This window comes from Phyllobates terribilis, unplaced genomic scaffold (genome assembly GCF_046119375.1).
Source record: "Phyllobates terribilis strain yellow unplaced genomic scaffold, ASM4611937v1 Scaffold_319__1_contigs__length_2182262, whole genome shotgun sequence".
In the NCBI taxonomy this organism is placed as follows: domain Eukaryota; kingdom Metazoa; phylum Chordata; class Amphibia; order Anura; family Dendrobatidae; genus Phyllobates; species Phyllobates terribilis.
The window spans coordinates 608275-621216 of NW_027363079.1; positions in this window are offsets into that span (position 1 = coordinate 608275).

Consider the following 12942-nt stretch of genomic DNA (forward strand, 5'->3'; position numbering starts at 1 on the left):
TGCAACATGGTATCCGCTAACAAATTGAATGGAAAATAGGCTCAAATTGTTAGCGGACACCATGTTGCGTTTGGAGAGCCCCTCTGTGCCCAAACTTTGGAGCTCCCCCACAAGTGACCCCATTTTGGAAACTAGACCCCCCAAGGCACCTTTCTAGATGCATAGTGAGCACTTGGAACCCCCAGGTGCTTCACAAATTGATTCGTAAAAATGAAAAAGTGAAAAAAAAAACACTTTTTCATTTTTATGAATCAACTTGTGAAGCACCTGGGGGTTCCAAGTGCTCACTATGCATCTAGATAGGTGCATTGGGGCGGTCTAGTTTCCAAAATGGGGTCACTTGTGGGGGAGCTCCAATGTTTGGGCACACAGGGGCTCTCCAAACGCAACATGGCGTGCGCTAACAATTTGAGCCGATTTTCCATTCAATTTGTTAGTGGACACCATGTCGCGTTTGGCGAACCCGTGATGTGCCTAAACAGTGGAGCTCCCCCACAAGTGACCCCATTTTGGAAACTATACCCCTCAAGGATTTTATTAAGGTGTATAGTGAACATTTTGAACCCAGAGGTACGACACAGAATTTGTTTACATTAGGTCATCATATTGAATAAGTTGTCATTAGTCTTGAGCGCAAGTGCTCGCTACTTGAGTTTGCATCGGGTGCTCAGGTATGCACCATGTACAGCGTGTGCTCGAGTGACATGCTCGAGTCCCTGCTCCGCATGTTTCACAGTTATTAGACACCCAAAAAAAAACATGCGGGGATCGCTCGTGCATGGCAGGCAATCCCCGTAAAGTTTTTTTGGCTGCGAAGCATATAGGGCAGAGACTCGAGCATGTCACTCAAATACCCACAATACTCAATGCATACCAGAGCACCCGATGCAAACTCAAGTAGCGAGCACTTGCGCTCAACACTAGTCGCCATATCGTCATCTTTTTTTCTTACTTTTGAAAAAAATCCCAACCCCATCACAACCCTAACCCCAACCCCAACCCTAACCCCAACCCCAGCCCTAACCCCAGCACAACCCTAGCCCCAGCACAACCCTAGCCCCAGCACAACCCTAGCCCCAGCACAACCCTAGCCCCAAACCCAGCCCTAACCCTAGCCCAATCCTAACCCAAGAGTTTATTTTTGACGCCGTTCCTTGTGCGGTATAAGTGATTAGACGACTTTATTCTTCGGGTCGGTGTGATTACAGCAATGCCAGAATCATATGGGGTTTTTATGACTGACAGCTGTCACACACTAAAAGACGCATTTTTTGTAAAATCTAGTTTTTGCATCGCCATATTTTGAGAGCTATAATTTTCCAGATTTTGGCAGACAGTCATGTGACGGCTCGTTTTTTGCGGGATGACTTGACGTTGTTATTGGTGCCATTTTCAGGCACGTGACATTTTTTGATCGCTTTCTATTCCGATTTTTGGGAGGCAGAATAAACAAAAACCAACAATTCAGGAATTGTTTTTTTTTTTTTTTTTTTTTTATTCTGTTCCGCGTGTAGTAAAATTAATGAGGTAGCTTTATTCTTCGGGTCAGTACGTTTACAGCGGTACCACATTTGTATCATTTTTCTATGTTTTGGCGCTTATACACAATAAAAGCTATTTTATAGAAAAAAATATTTTTTTGTATCGCTTTATTCTGAGAGCTATAACTTTTTTATTTTTCGGCTGATGGAGCTGTATGGCGGCTTGTTTTTTGCGGGACGAGATGACGTTTTCAGCGGTATCATTTTTATTTATATGCGTCTTTTTGATCGCGTGTTATTCCACTTTTTGTTTGGCGGTATGGTGATAAAGCATTGTTTTTTGCTTCGTTTTTTTTTTTTTTTTTTTTACCGTGTTCACTGAAGGGGTTAACTAGTGGGACAGTTTTATAGGTCAGGTTGTTCCGGACGCGGTGATACCAAATATGTGTACTTTTATTGTTTTTTTTTTATTTTTTTTATAATAATATTTATTGATGGGTACATTATATTTTTATTTTTGGTGTATTATTTTTTTTATTTTTTTATAATATTTTTGCACATTTTTTTTTTTTTTTTCCACTTTCACACAGTTTATACACTTTATTACTTTGTCCCACTCTGGGACTTTCACTTTTTTTTTTCTGATCGCCTGCATGGCACAGGAATGGAGCACCATCCCTATGCCATGAAGGCTGTCAGAAGTGCACAGTGTGAAGATTGCTTGGAGATGCACTGCGCATGTCCAAGCAATCTTCCTGCTCTCTGGTGACCCGGATGTTGTCATGACGACATCGGGTCGTCATGGCAACACCCGGGAAGCCTTTGCAGACTGAGCTGGAAGCCGGAAGAGGAGGTGAGTATCGCCGATCACCTCCCCTTGCCCCCGCAATGCCGCGATCGACTTCGATCGCAGCATCGCGGGGGTTAATGTGCTGGGAACGGTGCAGGACCGCTCCCTGCACATAGTACCGGGTGTCAGCTGTGACAATCAGCTGACACCCGGCGGCGATCGCGCCCGCACAGCCTGTGTGCGCGCGCGATCGCGATGACGTACTAATACGGGTCTGGCTCTTAAGTCCCAGGGCACAGACGCGTATTAGTACGTCAGATGTTATTAAGGGGTTAAAAGGACTGTTAGTGTAGATTTGTAATGCTGTGAAATACCTCACACAGAAACAAGCACCAATTCTCTTTGTCGCTAAGCAGCACCTCTCCCTACTCTGCCTGTGTCCAGAGTAGACTGTGGTGAGCATACGGCCTTTTTTTTAAATGTTTTTATCATGTCTTGTTCAATAAACTTTTTTTCATACTTTTCTATACTGGAGGTGTGCTCGTCTACTATGTAGTGTCTTTTCCTCCCATAAACTACTGTGGTGAGCATACGGTCTCAGATCTTAAATCGACCCGATGACGCTGTGCGGCTAGCCAATCACTGCAATGCCACAATCAACATGGCTACTGCATTACAGTGACTGGCAAGCAATCCATGCAAGTTAATTGGCTGTCTAAACAGCGCCAAAAGTGCGGGACGGGGATCTGCGCTCCCGCCCGAGGATTCCAAAAATACTCGTCGAGCACCGAACTTCTCGAGCACTGTGAGGCTTAGGTGAGTACCAAATAGTGGCGAGCATGCTCGCTCAGCACTTATAGTCACATGACAACTAGCTTCTCTTCCTGCTTCTCTAAGTTTTTACCTGAACATTGAGAGAATTAGGGAGAGCAGCTTGTTGGCACGAGACTAAGTTTGCAAATCAAATATGTGCTTGGTGGGAGGCATCAAACTGAATTTTTGCCCCTGGTGCCAGAAAACCTAACTACACATCTGGATCAGACAGTGTTCCTGTAAGATCAGACAAAGCCATTACTCAGAACACAGCAGGTGCATATTTATAATCTCAGCACAGGAACATTTTTTTTTTTTTTAAAACATCCAGTTGTGGAAATTATTAATTAAATTAATTATTGATTAAAATGAACTATTATTTGTGGGATATCCCCTTTAACTTGGCTTTGTTAGAACTCTCCTGTTAGGTTTTTTTTAGTTTGCTGGTCACATGACCATTTTTGCCTATTTAATCCGGCTCCGCCCTCCTGGCCTTGCTGGACTTCATTGTATTTACTACTCTTGAGCTAGCTTAGTGCTCTGTTGCCATTCTCTGTTAGTTTTGCTAGGTCTTCTGACCTCTATGCTTTTTGTTGTGTGTTTGTCTTTGACTGCTACTATTTCTGCTAGGAGGTGTCCAACTTATCCCAGTCCCTAGTTCTTGTAGGGATCCCTCCCTCACATCTATAGGTCTTCGTACAGACTAGCCGAGGACTTTAGCGGGTCTGATCGCAGGATCAGGTTCCCCTTACATCGTAGGGGTCTAGTTTAGTTCTGTTGTAGGGACAGATCTCCTGTCTTTCCTTAGTCCCTGTAGCAGATCATAACAGTAAGTCCAGCCCTAAAAGAAAAAAAAAAAAAATTTCTCTAAGGAAAGACCTCCAGTTTTCCATCATGGTCTCGGTTCAAGATTTGGCTCAATGCTTGCAGGGACTCTCTCTGGAGGTGGCCAAGCTCCAACAACACGTGAGTAGCTGTTCTGGAGCACATTTTGTGGAACCAAAGGTATGTCTGCCTGATTTATTTTTTGGCGAACAACAAGATTTTTTTTCTTTTCAAAATGCTTGTTTATTGTATTTTCGTTTGAGACCCGGATCCTCTGGTGATGAATCACAGCGCATAGGGTTCATAATGTCACTTTTGCGCAAAGATCCTCAGGGATGGGCCTTCTCTCTCCAACCTAGTGATCCGTGCTTTAGATCAGTGGATAGCTTTTTTTCTGCTTTGGGTTTGTTGTACGATGATCCTGATCGTGTCTCATCTGCTGAGTCTGAATTGAGACGTTTGAGGCAGGGATCAGGTAATGTGGAAAAATATTGTTCTCACTTCCGTCGGTGGTCTGTCCAGGTGGGGTGGAACGATTCAGCTTTGAAAAGCTTGTTTCTTGCATGGCTAGGTGAAAGGGTTAAGGATTTACTGATTGCTTATCCCACACCTGAAAACTTGCAGGAGGCAATGCAATTAGCTATACGGGTGGACAGGAGACTGCATGCAAGGGTTAATGAGAGCAAATCCTCTGCTATGTCAGCTCCGAGTCCTGAGAGGGTCTGTGCTGACAATGGAGAGCCGATGGAGATTGGGGCGATGGCACCCCGCTCTCAGGAAAAAGACCGCAGGCTTTCTGAAGGCTTGTGCTTCTATTGCGGAAATTCTGGTCATTTTATTAAGAACTGTGTGCTTCGTATGAAGAAAGAAAAAAAAAATGGTCAGTCATGCACGTATTGCCTGTTTAAATTCTAAGGGAGTATTCCTATCTGCCACTACTGCTGCTCAGGATGAATTAATTGAATTTCGGGTATTTGTGGATTGTGGTTCTACTCTGAATGTGATTGATGGGGGATTCTTGGAAAAACTTAGATTAGAACCTAAAACTTTGTCATCCCCTATTGCTGTCGTTTCTGTCGATGGCTCTCCCTTGAAGAGTGTTACTCATTAGGTCTGTGATTTTCCCCTCACTATTAATGGTATTCATCAAGAGAATTTGGATTTGGTGGTATTGGATAATTTGCCTTCTCCAGTAATATTGGGGTTACCCTGGTTAAAATTGCACAATCCTGTACTGGATTGGTCTACCAATGAAATTAAGTCTTGGAGCCCTAAGTGTTATGACAAGTGTTGTAACGGACGTATTGCTGCGGTGGAAAAAGGGGAATTACCTGTACCTATTCAGGATTTTTGGAGAGTTTTTTCTGAGGAGGAGTCACAAATTTTGCCTCCCCATAGAGACTATGATTGTACCATTGAATTTGTCCCTGGAGCGACTCTTCCTAAAAGTCGTTTATTTAATCTTACTATTCCTGAGAGAAAGGCTTTGGAGGAATACATACAGACAAGCTTGGCCGCCGGTCACATTAGGCCTTCCAAGTCTCCTGTGGCTGTTGGATTTTTTTTTGTAAAAAAAAAAGATGGCGGTTTACGTCCTTGTCTGGACTTTCGTGAGATTAATAAAATTACTGTACACAATCCTTACCCACTGCCATTGATTCCTGATTTATTTAACCAGTTAGTGGGGGCCAAATGGTTCTCTAAAAGTGATCTCCGGGGGGCATACAATTTGTTGCGCATGAAGGAGGGTGATGAATGGAAGACTGCTTTTAACACTCCTGTGGGTCATTTTGAGAATCTGGTGATGCCTTTTGGTCTTACCAATGCTCCAGCATTTTTTCAGAATCTTATTAATGACATCCTTAGACCTTTAATCGGCAAAAATGTGGTTGTGTATTTGGATGACATTCTGATTTATTCGCCTGATCTGGAGTCTCATTGGCGGAGCGTACGTGAGGTATTACAGTTATTAATGGACAATTTGCTTTTTGCTAAGCTGGAGAAATGTGAGTTCGCTGTACAGAGAATTAGTTTTTTGAGCTACATTATCTCCAGTGAAGGTTTTGAGATGGACCCGGTTAAAGTTCAAGCTGTGCAGGAATGGCCTAGGCCTATTGGTTTGAAATCGATACAGAGGTTTTTGGGTTTCGCCAATTATTACAGAAAATTCATAAAAGTTTTTTCTATTATTGTCAAACCGCTGACCGATCTCACCAGGAAAGTTGCTAATGCGGTTCAGTGGACTTCTGAGGCCATTGAAGCTTTTGTGTTTCTAAAGGAGAGGTTCACCTCTGCTCCCATCCTTATGCAGCCTGATGTGACTAAGCCGTTTTTGGTTGAGGTTGATGCTTCTTCGGTGGGGGTCGGTGCGGTGTTGTCTCAGGAAAACAAGGATGGAGTACATCCCTGTGCCTTTTTTTCAAAAAAATTTTCTGAGACTGAACTTAATTACGATATTGGTAATCGGGAATTGCTGGCGATTAAACTCGCATTTGAACACTGGCGTCACCTCTTGGAAGGTGCTGAATTTCCCATTCAGGTGTTCACTGATCATAAAAATCTGATCTATCTTGATGCTGCCAAGCGCTTGAATGCCCGTCAGGCTAGGTGGGCACTTTTTTTCTCGCGGTTTAATTTTTCCGTTACTTACATCCCGGGTACCAAGAATGTTAAAGCGGATGCTTTGTCTCGCAGCTTTTCTCCCATGGTCGGTGTTGAGGAGGAAGAGGAGAGCATTTTACAAGAAGGTGTTGTGATTGCTGCTTTGGACTCCGTTTTGGAGGATGAGATTCTTAAAGCTCAGGAGAATGCCCCATCTAACACTCCCCATGGGAGGTTGTTTGTGCCTAGGACCTTTAGGAGAGATTTGTTTGTTGAGTGTCATGAGTCTCGGTTGGCAGGTCATCCAGGAATTTCTGAGACCAAGAGACTTGTGGGTCGCAGTTTTTGGTGGCCTGGATGGCAGAAAGAAGTCATTAAGTGGGTGCGCCAATGTACTGTGTGTGCTAGATCCAAGTCTTCGCATGCTCCTGCTGCGGGGTTGCTTTGCCCTCTGGAGGTTCCTAGTGCACCTTGGACACATCTGGCTATGGACTTTATTACTGACCTTCCCCCCTCTGAAGGTTTCACGGTCATCTGGGTGGTCGTGGACCGTTTTAGCAAGATGTGTCACTTGGTTCCCTTCATCAAACTGCCTTGCGCTAAGACACTCGCTAAGGCCTTTGTCAAGGAAATTGTCAGACTACATGGTGTTCCTACTGACATTGTTTCTGATAGGGGACCTCAGTTCGTGGCTCATTTTTGGCGTGCCTTTTGTGACAGGTTGGGAGTTCATTTGTCGTTTTCATCCGGATATCATCCTGAGTCTAATGGCCAGACAGAAAGGAAGAACCAGGATGTTGAGCAGTTCTTGCATTGTTTTGTGGCAGACAATCAAGAGGGGTGGTCTGAGTTTCTGCCACTTGCTGAATTTGCTCTTAACAACCATACATCCTCTTCTGCTGGGTGTTCGCCTTTTTTTTGTTGTTCTGGGAGACATCCGTGTTTTGGGTCATTCTCCAAATTGGTTTCCGCTGTGCCTGAGGAGGAGAGTTTTTCTGGTGATTTGGAGAGAGTTTGGACGGATATGCGTGGTAATCTTCAGGAGGCTAACAAAAAATCTAAGAGGTACTTTGATAGGAAACGGCAAGAGGTTTTGTTTGCTGTTGGTGACATGGTTTGGTTGTCCTCTAAGAATCTGCGATTGAGGATTCCTTCTAAAAAATTGGGTCCCAAGTTCGTAGGGCCCTTTAATGTACTTCAGATAGTTAACCAATCTGCTGTTAGGTTGGAGGTTCCTACGTCCTGGAATATTAACCCGGTGTTTCATGTTTCTCTGTTGAAAAAATCTGATGTGTCGGATGGTGACGCCTCTGCCACTGTTCCTCCGGTGGTGGAGGACGGGGAATATGAAATTTCCCGCATCCTAAATTCTAGACGGTATAGAGGGAGTTTGCACTATCTCGTCGCTTGGAAGGGTTTCGGACCTGAGGATTACTCATGGGTGAGGGCAGATGATGTTTCTGCTTCCAGACTTGTCAGAGTGTTTCACAGGAGGTTTCCTGGTAAGCCTGGGCCTAGGGGATCCGGAGGATCCTCTTAGAAGAGGGGGTACTGTTAGAACTCTCCTGTTAGTTTTTTTTTAGTTTGCTGGTCACATGACCATTTTTGCCTATTTAATCCGGCTCCGCCCTCCTGGCCTTGCTGGACTTCATTGTATTTACTACTCTTGAGCTAGCTTGGTGCTCTGTTGCCGTTCTCTGTTAGTTTTGCTAGGTCTTCTGACCTCTATGCTTTTTGTTGTGTGTTTGTCTTTGACTGCTACTATTTCTGCTAGGAGGTGTCCAACTTATCCCAGTCCCTACTTCTTGTAGGGATCCCTCCCTCACATCTATAGGTCTTCGTACAGACTAGCCGAGGACTTTAGCGGGTCTGATCGCAGGATCAGGTTCCCCTTTACATTGTAGGGATCTAGTTTAGTTCTATTGTAGGGACAGATCTCCTTTCTTTCCTTAGTCCCTGTAGCAGATCATAACAGGCTTTTCAGAATTTACCATAGGTTTTTTGATTGGGTTCAGATTAATTCTTGCACACTGAATCTCTTTCACCCTGTTCTTCTTCAGAAAGGCAACATGTGTGTTTTGGATCATTGTCATGTTGGAAACTTGTATGTCTACCATGGGCACAGAGTTTTGGTTGCATCTTTTCTTTCAATATAGGGCAGTACATCTTTGAACTCATGATAGCTTCAATGAAATGTAGCTCCCCAACACCAGCAGTACTCATACAGCTCCACTTAAGGACACTGCTGCCACCATGTTTACTGTAGTCATTATGGATTAGGAAATATGAATTTAGAAAAATGCATGATGCCTACAGTGAAACATGTTGGTGGCTGCAGTGTCCTTATGTGGGGCTGCATGGGTGCAGTTAATGTCGGGGAGCTTCATTTCATTGTAGGCATCATGACTTCATATTGTACTGGTCTATATTGAAAAAGTAGATGCTACCACAAGTTCTTACTAGACATACATTTTTCCAACATGGCTATGATCCAAAACACACATATGTTCATATGTTGCACTTTTGAAGAACAGAGTGAAAATGATTCAGTGACCAAGTATGTCTTCTAGTATATATGATATGCCAGGTTCCACAAGACTGTGTATAGTGATACTCTAATATTTGCATTTATAGTGGGAAATAATTACTACTGTGTAGGTATGTCCATATCTCTAGACTCTGTTATTTTTTAATACATATGATACTATTCTTGCTGTTCAGGATTTGCTAATATATATGAAATTATTCTAATTGTTCATTATTTGAGTCTTCTCTCTACAGCATTTCAAAACCTTTTTATATTTTGTTTTGACTACTTGTTGGGTACATCTAATGGAGCATTGGAGCTACATTGCGTTACCTTGAGTTTGAATCTATATCCTTGATTATTATAGGGGCAAGATTCTTCTGTGTATATATGTTTGTTTTTTTAAATGCTTTTAAGCGTATAGTATGTCTTTATATTTCTTGGAATAAAGATTTTGTATATTTATCATATGATTAGGAGGTGTGCTGGTCATTCGATGTGGTTCTTTCTCTCCACTTGTGTGCAAATATGTCTTCTAATCTGAACCCAAATGAAACACCTATGGGGAATTCTGAAGAGATAAGTTGAGCATCACGCTGCATGCAGCATCCAGGCTCTAAAAAGGTCATTTTTTTGTCGCTAAGTTGTTTATTCAACTCCTAGATGACTTTCTGTCTTTAGAAATCATGAAAGTCAGGCAAAATACTAGATGTAGTGTTTTTTTATGTGGGGTGTATTCATGTTTGCATCAACTAATTTGAGTACAACTGAAGATTTTGTCATGAAAGTTATAATATTAACCTTACTTTCTTGTTTTGGGTATAAAAAAAATGTTCGTATTTTACAAGAAATTAGACTCTGTAAACTTAAAAAATACCTTTTAATGATTCAGGATTAAAAATTCCAAATGACATACTGTATATAACACATGGACAAATAAAGTGCTATTAAAAAAGTGACTCAGCGCCAGCTCCACATTACAGATAGATTCACATACCAATGTGAACAAAGTATCCCTACAAAAATGTTCTGTGACGCTTAGTCTTGTCAAAATGTTTGAAATTGTGACTTTTCAAATGGTGTCTACTCATTTATGGTGAGCATGAAATATATATGTATATACACTATATATATATATATATATATATATATATATATATATATATATAGATAATATGCATACATAGTATATATACCTTATTTTTCGGACTATAAGGCTGTGTGCCCACTATGCGTTTTTTAAGCTTTTCTGCAGCAGCAATTCCGCCGCGGAAACCCTTAAAAAACGCTTGGTAGAAGGTCTGCAATGGTCCCCAATGATAATCCGCATGTGCTGTGCACATGCTGCGGAAATTTCCGCTGCGGCTTATTATTGCGGAAAAATCCACAGCACATCCATTAATTTTGCGGAAACGTGGCGTAATTGCCGCCATTGACTTGCATTGAATCGCATAATATCCGCATGACTACATGTACACATGCGGATATTGAGCGATTCAATGCGCGGATGGTACCCAGGTCTGGAGAAGAGGAGACTCTCCTTCAGACCCGGGTACCATAGCACCTGTAGTTAAAAAAGAATTAAAATAAAAAAGAACATTATACTCACCTTCTGATGGCCCCCGGTCTCCTTTACGGTGTCCGGTGTCTTCGGCGGCTTGCGGTGGTGTAAAAGGACCTTCCATGACGTCATTTACTCATGTGACAGGTCATGCGACCGCTGACGACACCACCACGAGCCGTCGAAGACACCGGAGAAAGAGATCGGGGGCCATCGGAAGGTGAGTGTACCATTTTATTCTTTTTTTTTACTATTGATGTTGCATTTGGAGCATCGTAACTTGGTCACACTATATAAATCCATGCCGGTTGCATGGATTTATATAGTGTGATCAAGTTTTCAAGCACTTTTCCAAGTGATGCTAAAATCTCTTGGTAAAGCGCTTTACGACCCGCATGTGGAAACGCATGCAAAAACGCTTCACAAACGCTTCTACCTGGCAGGAAAAACGCATGTAAAATCCACATGCGTTTTTCCTGGCAAGGAGATGCAGATAAAATCCGGAGCATTTCTGCATCGTGGGCACTTAGCCTAAGACGCATCGGAACATAAGACTCACCTAGGTTTTAGAGGAGGAAAAATAGAAAAAAAATTTAAGCAAAAAATGTGGTCATGATGCACTGTTAAGGGGGAGGGGTTCTGCTGTCGGCACTATTATAGGGGTAATGTTCCCCAATTCTGTTAATATCCCCCACCCTGGTATACATGGCCCTCTCCTTCCTGTTATACATGGCCCACATCCCCATCCTGATATGCATGTCATCCCTCACCCCCATCCTGATATGCATGGCATACCTCACCCCCATCCTGATATACATGGCACCCCTCATCCCCATCCTGGTATGCATTGCACCCCAATCCCCCATCCCGGTATGCATGGCACCCCAATCACCCATCCTGGTATGCATGGAACCCCTTGATCCCCATTCTGGTATGATAGGCACCCCTCATCCTGATATGCATGGCACCCTTCATCCAAGTATGCATGCACCCCTCATCCTGGTATGCATGGCACCCCTCATCCTGGTATGCATGGCCCCCCTCATCTTAGTATGCAAGGCACCCTTCATCCCTCTTTCTGGTTACATGGCATCCCTCATCCTGGTATGTATGGCACCCTTCATCCCTTTTCCTGGTATGTATGACACCCCTTATCCCTCTTCCTGGTATGCATGCCACCCCTGATCACCATCTTGGTATGCATGGCACCCATGATCCCCATTCTGGTATGTATGGCACCCCCTCATCCCCATCCTGTTATGCATGGCACCCCCTGATCCCCATCCTGGTATGAAAAGCACTCCCTGATCCCCATCCTGGTATGCTTGGCACCACTCCATCCTGGTATGCTTGGCACCCCCTGATCCCCATCACGCTGCACACACAAAAATAAACAATCACACTCACCTCCTCTTTCCTTCAGTGCTTCATCTCGCTCTTCTTCCGACACTCACTGTGTGAGCCGCACATGGCGTCTCTTCCATGTGCCCTCAAACAGTGATATGCTGTGCCAGAATAGTCACTGCTCCCCGCGCTGGGATTCTGTGCGTGGGGAGCAGTGACCATTCACTCTCCTTAATAGCGCACACACTGTACCTGCAGCGCGGCTCCTGTTGCGGCTGGCTTTCAGTGTGCCGCTATTAAAGACCATGAATATTCACTACAACCCATGGGAGTGGATTGTAGTGAATATTCATGGACTTTAATATCGGGCACACAGACCGAGCACAGCAGGAGCCGGTAGAGTGTATGCGCTATTAAGGAAATTGAATATTCATTTTCTGTAGCAGCGGGCACAGTGGAGGCTGCAGCAGGCAGCTGCTGCCTCCTGTGCCCTGCTGCCTTTGCCCCCACATCCCCCACCACCCACAGCCATAGTTATATAGTATGGGACACAGTTTGGACTATAAGACGCACCCGCCACTTTTCTCCAAAATTTTGGAGGAAAAAAGTGTGTCTCATAATCCGAAAAATACGGTATATTTTTTTTTCACCCTGACTAATAAGTGTTTCATTACTTTACAGAGGAAGAGGAAGAGGACCCTTCACCAATAGGTATGTACTGTACATTATCATTCCATGTTTCTTAACCCTGTCTTGTAATCAGCATTAACCTTCCTGACAGCCCCATTTTTCAAGTCTGATACGTCACTTTCTGTGGTAATAACTTTAAAATGCTTCTGTCAGTGATTCTGAGATTGTGATTTTGTTTTTGTAAAACATTGTACCTGTTCGTACTGGATCAGTTGTTTAGTCGTTATTTATTAAAGTATTCCAAATTTTCTGAAAATTTAGAAAAATGTGCAATTTTTAAACTTAATTGTATACCCTTAATGAGATGTAA